At 38.3% G+C, this 9,023-nt stretch overlaps 1 long non-coding RNA gene across 2 annotated transcripts; it reads left to right on the top strand.

The window, feature by feature from the left end:
- The first annotated feature begins 1,101 nt into the window (after positions 1–1,101).
- LOC137187804 (uncharacterized) lies at positions 1,102–8,054 on the top strand. Of its 2 annotated transcripts, none has more exons than XR_010929283.1 (3): positions 1,102–1,698; positions 6,033–6,253; positions 6,597–8,054. It is a non-coding gene; the product is annotated as an uncharacterized lncRNA (long non-coding RNA). The 2 variants fall into 2 exon arrangements; XR_010929282.1 differs by lacking the exon at positions 6,597–8,054 and adding an exon at positions 6,368–6,566 and having other exon boundaries at positions 1,103–1,698.
- Positions 8,055–9,023: the final 969 nt, after the last annotated feature.

Genomic DNA, 9,023 nt, shown 5'->3' with positions numbered 1-9,023 from the left:
TAAACTTAATCAAACTCTCAGATACTTTGAATTGGACCCCCAATGACACATTGTGATTGCCAGGATGGATTGAGAAAAGCACAGTTTGTCACAGGGATGCCTCTGCATGTTATTTATTTTCCCTTTTCAAACATTATCCAATATATCATCTGACAAATTTTAATATGTGTTGCTGTTTTTTGTTGTTGTCGAGAAAATGTCAAACTAAAGGAGGAATTATGTCTCCTTCTCAAACTTTTATGTGTGTTTTGTATTATTTGTCTCTATCATGGAATGCACTGCTGTTTTTTGTTTGCCTTTTCTGATTTTGGGCAGTCATATTTCTATTTAAATTATTAATTGTCTTTTGGTTTAAGTACTCTTCTCCCAGACAACTGATCTGTTAATCTGTTTAAATGACTACCTGTGTTTGTTATAGGACTGGAGTCAGCGATGCTTTGTGCTGCTTACTCTACAGAAGCCCTTTATCAAGTGCCTTGAGCCTCAGTGAGCTGCAAACTAATGATGACTAATGACGGTTAATGAGGAAGTTGGCAGCTATGTAATATCAGTCTGCAGCTTTGCCAAGGCCAAGGGGTGCGGTTCACACTGAGGACAGAGACTTCAGATCCAAATCAAGTCACATTCAGAGGTGTTTTACTCTTCTATCTGAATCTAGAAGCAGAATTTTTATCTAGTCTACATGCACAAGGGATTTAATTTGAGGGTCATTCCTGCTGATAGGATGAAACATAGAACTAAGGACATTTAGATAGACAGACTGGTGACAAAGGAAAAAACAACATCAACTGTCATAGTAAGGTGTCGTAAGGCCACTCGGTGCACTGCTATGCAGCTGGACAGCAGTTGGCCTTTGAAGTTATACTTAGGCAACTGTGAAACTGAATTGCATTGGATATAACACAACAAATTCAATGATCAGATGTAAAAAAAGAGTTAGACCAAAGGTATTGTAATAATGAATTACAAAATTAAGTACAGTAACAAGTTAAAAAAAAAAAAAACTGTCTCTCCTTTGAGGAAGAAACACCAGTATCCTCAGTGAAAAATAAACATAAGTCCCCATACAACACAGTTATTAATTTGGTAATATAGTAAAGTTGATAACATAGCTTTCACAAAAATAAAATTAAAAAAGATTAACCTTTTATAACGTCAACATTTAGCTCAACAGTAAATTAACAGTTACTTAAGAAAGTCGTATTGAAAACACATTAGCCTCAGAAAGCTAGTAGGCTTAGCATGATAAAAAAAGAGACGAAAAAAGACAGATAATGCTGCAACAAGTGCAAGTACATAAAAGATGACTGTAAATATTTGCTATGGTCACAAATCTGACAAAAGAAAATCTGAATAAATGGTTAGCTAACTGAACAATATCAGTTTGCATCATTTGTAAGCAAGAAAGTGTTGCTACAGAACTGTACAGTAGGGGTAACAGTAACAGTAGGGGTTGCTACTAGCAACAGCACACACAACTGAAACCAACTGCTGTTTTACAGAGAGGCCAAAAGATATATTTTCACATTTGGTGTTTTGAAGATAGTTGCTGCCTTCAAATGGGGTGGTGTTTACCATGTTTTTCGGTTGTGTTTGTTGTTTTTTCGGGAAGTGGAAATTTTCTGAAAGCGCCGAGTTCAAGTTGTCGACGTTTTCAGAAATGACCGACGCCATGGAAGTTTCATCTTTCTTTGGATGGTAAGTTAATATATTTTTAATTTTAGTCGTATAGCGTTTTTCTTATTTTTTTTAATGTGTTTGAGGAAAATGTTTATATCCCCAACGGTCCCCTCTTTTTGCTCTGTCACTATGCCTTTGCATTTCCTGCATTACGTAACTCGCTCGTTCGCTAGCTAAATTGTTAGCTTTGGCGGTTTCTACACGCCGACGAGAACAACGAGGAGTCTTTTGGCGTCCATGTTGCCTGGCAGCGGTGTTCTCATGACTTAACCACTTGAACGCAAAACATATCGTGTACACTATCGTCTACACTATGGTGTAGACAACTAACCATGTCGTAACCACGAACTCACGAGTTCCATTTGAAGGCAGCAAGTGGTAGAGAGTGCTGTCTAATATGTTGATCCAAAATCTGGTCATCTGTGAAGACCATAGTATAGTACAATTCACATAATTGTCATACTCATCAAACGGTTTGGTGACCCCTTTTTACGCCTTTATTAGATAGCTACAGTAGAGAGAGATGACAGTAAATGGGGAGAGAGCTGCAATGGTCCAAAGCAGGAATCTAATCAAATTGCAGTGCGTCCCTAGTCAATTGTTTATTATGGATCCCCCTCTACCTAGGGTCCATATGAAAATATAAATAATAATATAGGCCTACATAATCCAAGCATTAGATAGGCTAGAACAAAAACATAAGACCTGACCTTTGTTGTGTTTCTCCACTAATTTATTCAGGCATTTCTTTAATTTGTCACTTGCCTGTGAACAATAAAGAAGATTTAAGGTTTCTTTCTGTGTCTTATTTGTCTACACTGTTGGAGTTGCAGATTACAGTCTTAAAGGATAGGTTTACAGTTAGTTAAGTCTGTCTTAGAGCAACAGTCAGGTGCCCATACGAAAGCTTTCATTGTAAGTGATGGCGGGCAAAATCCACAGTGTGTCCACATGGGTTGTTCTTTTCTTTTGCAAAAATGCATTTAAAGCTTACATGAGGCTTCAGCAGTCTGAGTTAGTCACATCAAGTGGATATCTGCCACATTTAATCTCTTTAGTATAAAATTCCCTCTTTGTTTTTCCTAGGACATTGCTTCACTTGTGAGCTGCGGTGGAAGTATAGAAACAAAAGAAAAGGACTTTAGCACTAAAAAGACTGTAAAGGTGAAAGATATCTATAATATCTATCATATCTTGATTTGACTCAATTGACAAATGAAGCTTCATATAAGCTTCAGACAAACTTTTAAATACATTTTTGCACAGAAGGAGACTTGTGGATTTTGCACCCCATCACTCACATTGTAAGTGCTTTATGAAGGGTACTCTAACGGTCAGTATGAAAAAGAGGAATGATTACAGCATGAAAAACCTATTTCATTGTTCATTTTGGCACCTGACTGTTGTTTTAAGACAGACTTGAAACATTGTGAACATGTCCTTTAAAGGAATACTCAGTTACAACTTCTGCCTTTGTCACCTGCTATTTCCAAGGTCAAGGATGAATTTTGAAGCTCAAGCCAGTATGAATGAGAAAAAATGGAAATGTGAACATCTACAATTCCATGACAAGCTAACAAACTCCATCTGCAGATGAAGATCTTCAGCAAAATGGACCTTGAAGCGAGATTATTTTGTTGTCATGCAAAACATGGTTGCCAAAAGACAAGATTTTTACCCCTAGTTTGCCTCACTCAACTGTCTTTTACGAGAAACATTACCTGTTTACACAAATTGCCCCGTCTATCATCAATCCTCCTGCTACAATATGAGCCACTCTGGTACTCGAAAAGACCCGATTACTTTCTTCAAAACTTTCTTTGCACATGTTTGCATTGTCGAAAACAAATGTTGTGCACTGAGACGTTGTTGTGTTATGAAAGCAGAGACTGAAGGGTAAAAACCTCACCTTGCTGCCCTGTTGTTGTCTTCCATAAATTAGACAATGTAGGGTTTTATAGTCGCTCCTCTCCTGTATGCTCTCTGCCTCAATGTTTATTACCCCTCCGGTATTGATATTAAAATGCAGGAGGGGCTTGATGCATTTTTCTGTCATCTCTCTTTCTGACTTTAATAATACTATAAAGCTTCCTGCTGTGGACAGAGGGAGGAGGGAGGGAGGGTGGGGTGGGGGGGGGTGAATAAATTATGAAAAAGAGGTTAATATATGGTATTGTTATATATCACATCCAAACTAAGCCAGATCCCCTTTCAGTTTCAACATTCAGCCTCTTAAAGGCAGGAGTCAAGTAGGGTCAGATCCATCTCATTTTACTGCTGCAGTCCCTCCCCCTTTCATGTGGACACTCATCTGCTGCTCACCACCTACCAAACATCTCATCTCACTGTCAGCATGTTGGGCTGCTGCTCCCACCAACAGGAACGGGAGGAAACTGTCACTTTACTGGATTGTCAGTCAGCCAGTGTTCAACCAAATGAAACTGGGAGACACACTAAGAAGCACTGGTCGGTCCCAGAATAGTGTTAGTTTCTGTCTGACCTTTAGTTGTGTAACTCCTCACCCTCTCTTATTGGTTTGTGAGTACTGTTTTATGTGTTTGGCTCTGCATGACTGAAAGGAGAGGTATCTTTGATTTTAGCCAGTTGGAAGTCCGTACAGTTCATCTGTGCACAGCAGAGTGAAGAAGCGAGGACATGGGGGAGGAGGGGAAGCCCCGAGAATCAATAACCTCCTACTATCAACTGCATTTAAGCCTTGATAATACACTTGACTGCACTATTTTGATTTCAACACAAACCTGACCATACTGTGCTCTGTTCTGTTCTAGTATATTCTGGTCTCAGCCCCCCCAAACCCACCCTCAAACCCTACTCCAGAGTTACCGTAGCTTACAGGAAGTGCTCTGGTAATGAAGTTGGAGAAGATCCAACACTTGTCAGTCACATTGTTTTAATTCACTCAGCTAACACTGCTCCTGTCGTTGCACTGGGAAGATTCACTCCTCTTCCTCTTTCCATGGAAATCCCAAGTTTATGAAAGGAGCTTTAAAATCATTTGTCAATAATAAAAAGGGCTTTGGGTTATCTGATTTTAATCCTTGAATTTTAAATGGCGAAACATGGATATAATTTCAGATCTGTGGACAAAATTTAGATGGTGGTCAGGTTTTAAATGAAACGTGTAATACTTGTTCAGTTTTCTGATAATTGTAACATTAACTGAAGAATCTCAGCAACAATTTTAAAAAAAAATGAAGGTTTCCTCTGGGAGACTGTCAGACTCAACTCAACTCAAGGGCCTTGAGGGAAATCCTCACTGAATCTAAAAGAAAAAAATATATACAACAGTTGTTTAGGAGAGCTTTGTATGTTGTATTTTATGTGTACCAAAGCAAGAGCAAGAGGTGCTGGGGAAAAATCTTAAACTATAATGTTTGCATGTGTATAATTTTGCGTAAAAGCTGATTAAATTATGTGCATTGCTTTGAGAGCCAAATGTGTGTGTTGTAGGTTATGGTGCACTTTTATCAGGTCATTTAAACATCATTTTTCAGGGGATTCTGCATCAATAAGCACCATAACAACTGAACTGATGGCTCTCATAAACAAATGAATTATTATCAGTATTTTTTCACCAAGAGCTTTGCATCTGGGATTTCAAGGTTTATCTCATCAAGGTCATGGAGTCTGGATGCACTGGGCAGCATGCGGGACCACATACTGGGGCAAGTGCCAGCAGCATCACAGGACTTCAAATTAAACTGGACAATATAGTTGAATAATGTCTTTTTTTCTACAGGAAGACCCCCAGTGCACATCATCTTTTTAACATATAAAGGAACATCTAGGATCTGCAATAAATTTCTGTCCCAAAATATGCAGTTTTCCTGGAGTTAGTTTTGTTCACTCATATCTATAATAGTAACACTAATAATTACAATTATTATTATAAGTGGATTTAAAAAAAAAAAGTTTATTATACACAAGTACAGCCTTTATTAGCCTTGCCTGTGTGTTTAAAAATAAAGCATTAAACATCTCTGTCAGATTATTTGTAAAATCTCAATCTATCTTTTATCAGGCAGTCTTGGCTGAACTGTGGTACCAGTTATTCGAGTCAAATGAGCCTATTACCGCCTCGTCTTAGCACGACAGGGTCAGGTTCAATCAGGAGAATTGGAAAATATCATTTCTGACGGGAATAGATTTCGTTTGTTCAACCAATCTCTTCTACTAATTACCCAAATGGACAGGAGCTGTCAGGAGACAATAACTATTCCCTAATAGAATTTGCCCCCCAAGTGCAATTTAATTTTCTCCGTGCTCTCTCCTAAGGTTTCTGCCTCTCTCCCTCTCTCTGTTCCTCTCCTGCTTTCGGACCAAATGGTTAGGGACACGGTGCCATCGCTACCTGATGTTGTTTTGTCTGCGGATGACGGGGAGAGAGCGTTTGTGGACTGACCGCTGCTGTTTCTCTGCTGAGCCTCTCAGCTCAACCTACAGGAACAAAACCTCGGCGCCATGGCGGAGGAGGAAGAGGAGGAAGAGGAAGAGGAGGAGGAAGATGAGTCTGACACAAAAAAAAAATCACCCGACGAGCTGCGGTGATTAGGTAGGTCTGCACGATCATGTTCTGTTCAGCTGTACATCTTCATCTAAAAATCATGATTTTCTAAAATATGAATGCAGTGACGTCTAATGCATTTTGTTTTTGTTTACTTTATAGTAACTTCTGTTTGGCAATTCACAAAATTAACATGATTCTTGCTCTTGTGCTCATCTGATGCTTCATTCAGTCTTTGCCTGTGATCCACTTCTGTAAAAATGGAAAATAATGTGCAAAAATATTAATACATACATTTTGTGTGTGTATATATACATATATATACATATGTGCATAAACATATTAAATTCAGTCTCTTTAATTTGTGATGTTTGGGCTCATTATCAACCAGGCCTGGTGCTTATAGGCTATAAACTACCAGGGATTGTGCAGGATGACACACAGCCTCACACGTGTGTTATGGTCCATATACACAGTGAGCCTGCTCACCCTGCAGGATGGATGTGTTTCTATATTTCTGACTTCCTCGCTCGGTAAGATGGATCTGTGAATCGCAGATGTCAATGAACTCGTCCACTGAAATATTAGATCTAATTAGAGGTGGCTGGGTCAACGGCGGTGGCAAAGGAGTCGCCCTCAGTGTGAATTATTGCCCGAGCTGCTTCCTCTACAGCTTTTTTTTTTTTTTTCTTCTTCTTCTTCTCCCCCCTTTAAAGTGACACTTTGCTCATATTGGCTCAAACATCAGTCATCTGCACCTTTCCCACAGTCTGCATTATTGAAATAATTATTTATATTATTAGTATATAATTTATTAGCCTATATTATTTCCTGTGTTGTGTTTTTGTTTAAGGGTGAAAAAGTTAATTTGACGTTAAATTAAAATTGGACTTTTTTAATTTCTCTGTGTGCGAGACTGTTGGTTTTGTAGTAAACAATTGCACGGAAGTTAAAATATAATATTTGTACTTTTTTATATGTTCATGGCGTCTGTTGCCATTTTGTTCTTTAAATATTTGCTGCCATAAATATTGTTTGAAAATGTCTAACTGGATAGATCCAGATGTGCATTATTTTTATTATTATTTTATATTTTTTTCATTCTCACGTTTCTTTTCTCGTTTTCTTATAACGACGAATAAAGGCATCATCCATTTAGTGCCCCTCAAAACCAGATGTGCGCGCTCACATCTTTTTTTTTTTTTTTTTTTTTTTTTCCTTTCTGCATTTTGCATCCGTCAATTATTCTAATTGTGTTGCCCTTTGCTGACAGGTTAAGAGCATTTTTATCTGCATTGTTTTCCAGGGCAGCTCAAGGGGTCCCGATACCAACAATCAGAGTAATTGAATAGTTGAATAAATTGAATGATCTTGAGGGGAAAAGTGTATAATGAAAATAAAGTAAGACGAGATGATTCCCTTGCTTCACATGCACAGTACACCATGGATGGATGGATGGATGGATGGATGGATGGATGGATGGAGGGGACACCTGGCCTCATGGAGACTGGCTTTGAATCGGTTGGATAAAATTCCTGTAATATCCCAGCCTCCTTTTTTTTAATCAGCTTGATGTGCGTTTTCATTTTACTAAATTACACTTGAAACATTAACCACACAGGCGAACGGCTTATATGGGATTGTGGGTTCTCTGCAGTAGCCTATATAAGCGCTGTGTGACAATAAACTGTCCAGAGTTTGAAATAGATTATACGGGAAAAAGATGCGAGAATAAATCAGCATTCACCACAGAAAATGATGCCTTTGTTTGAACTGGAAACACGCGAAACCTGAATTCTGCCTATTTTCCATTAAATTACACATTTATTTTTCTTTTTAGTGACAGTTGGTGAAATTTTTTATCCAACACAAAGTCAGCAGAGCACAAAAATTTTCAAAATTTTCTGACATTTCTCAGAAAAACTATAGCCTTTGTTTATGATGATGATGGTTATTATTACTATTATTATCATCATTATTATTAAGTGTAATTGCATTGAGCTGATATCCAGTGATAATTATATCATTTAAACGGCTGAAAAAATCACTTAAATTAAAACTAATTATAATTAATTTGAACAAAATTAAATAAAATAGAGCCAATATTGTGTTTAAACTGAAACATGTGGCCTGATGTGCGTGAGCTGCAGACATTCAACTGGGACTGTTTGGTGGAAACAAACCTGCGCTGGTCGGAGGCGGGAAAAGTGCCACTGTGTGCTTTCCTTTTCACGCTTGAAGTAAATTGGAAGCGAAGATTGAGTTCATCTAGCTTGAACTAGCAGCCCTCCGGGGGGAATATCTTATCCGGGAGAGCAAGTCTCAGACGATGGGGTTGAAATGAACAGTGTCAGGAGGACTGCGCCCAGACTCCTAATCCTACCTGTCACTGAGATCCAGCTGCTGCGTGCATGGGCGCTGCCACAGCCGGGGGGGGAGTACAGCTCACACAGGTGAATTTAACTCTGACATTGTGTCCGATAATATCACCTCTTTGGTGTGGCTTCACATTTACTAACATTCCTGACTGGTAGTGTCATCTCAGTTGGCATCTTTTCACAGTAAACAGATACTTAAACTGATATAAGAGGGCTGTTTTTAAGGGGAAAACTGAGTGAATTAATACTTTTTTTTGGAAATATAATTGATTTTCCATTATATTGATAGCATGCATATACATGCACCTCATATATTTACAATCACATTGTATATATCAGCTTTTATCTATATCTAAAAACGAAGAAAATTAGATTTAATCCAATGCAATAAGTTCAGCATCACCCATCAGCTATGAAACTCCCAAGAATTTGATGTGTGT

Source organism: Thunnus thynnus, chromosome 8, assembly GCF_963924715.1.
Source record: "Thunnus thynnus chromosome 8, fThuThy2.1, whole genome shotgun sequence".
In the NCBI taxonomy this organism is placed as follows: domain Eukaryota; kingdom Metazoa; phylum Chordata; class Actinopteri; order Scombriformes; family Scombridae; genus Thunnus; species Thunnus thynnus.
The sequence above is the reverse complement of the archived record's forward strand: the minus strand, read 5'-3'. Positions and strand labels throughout refer to the sequence as shown.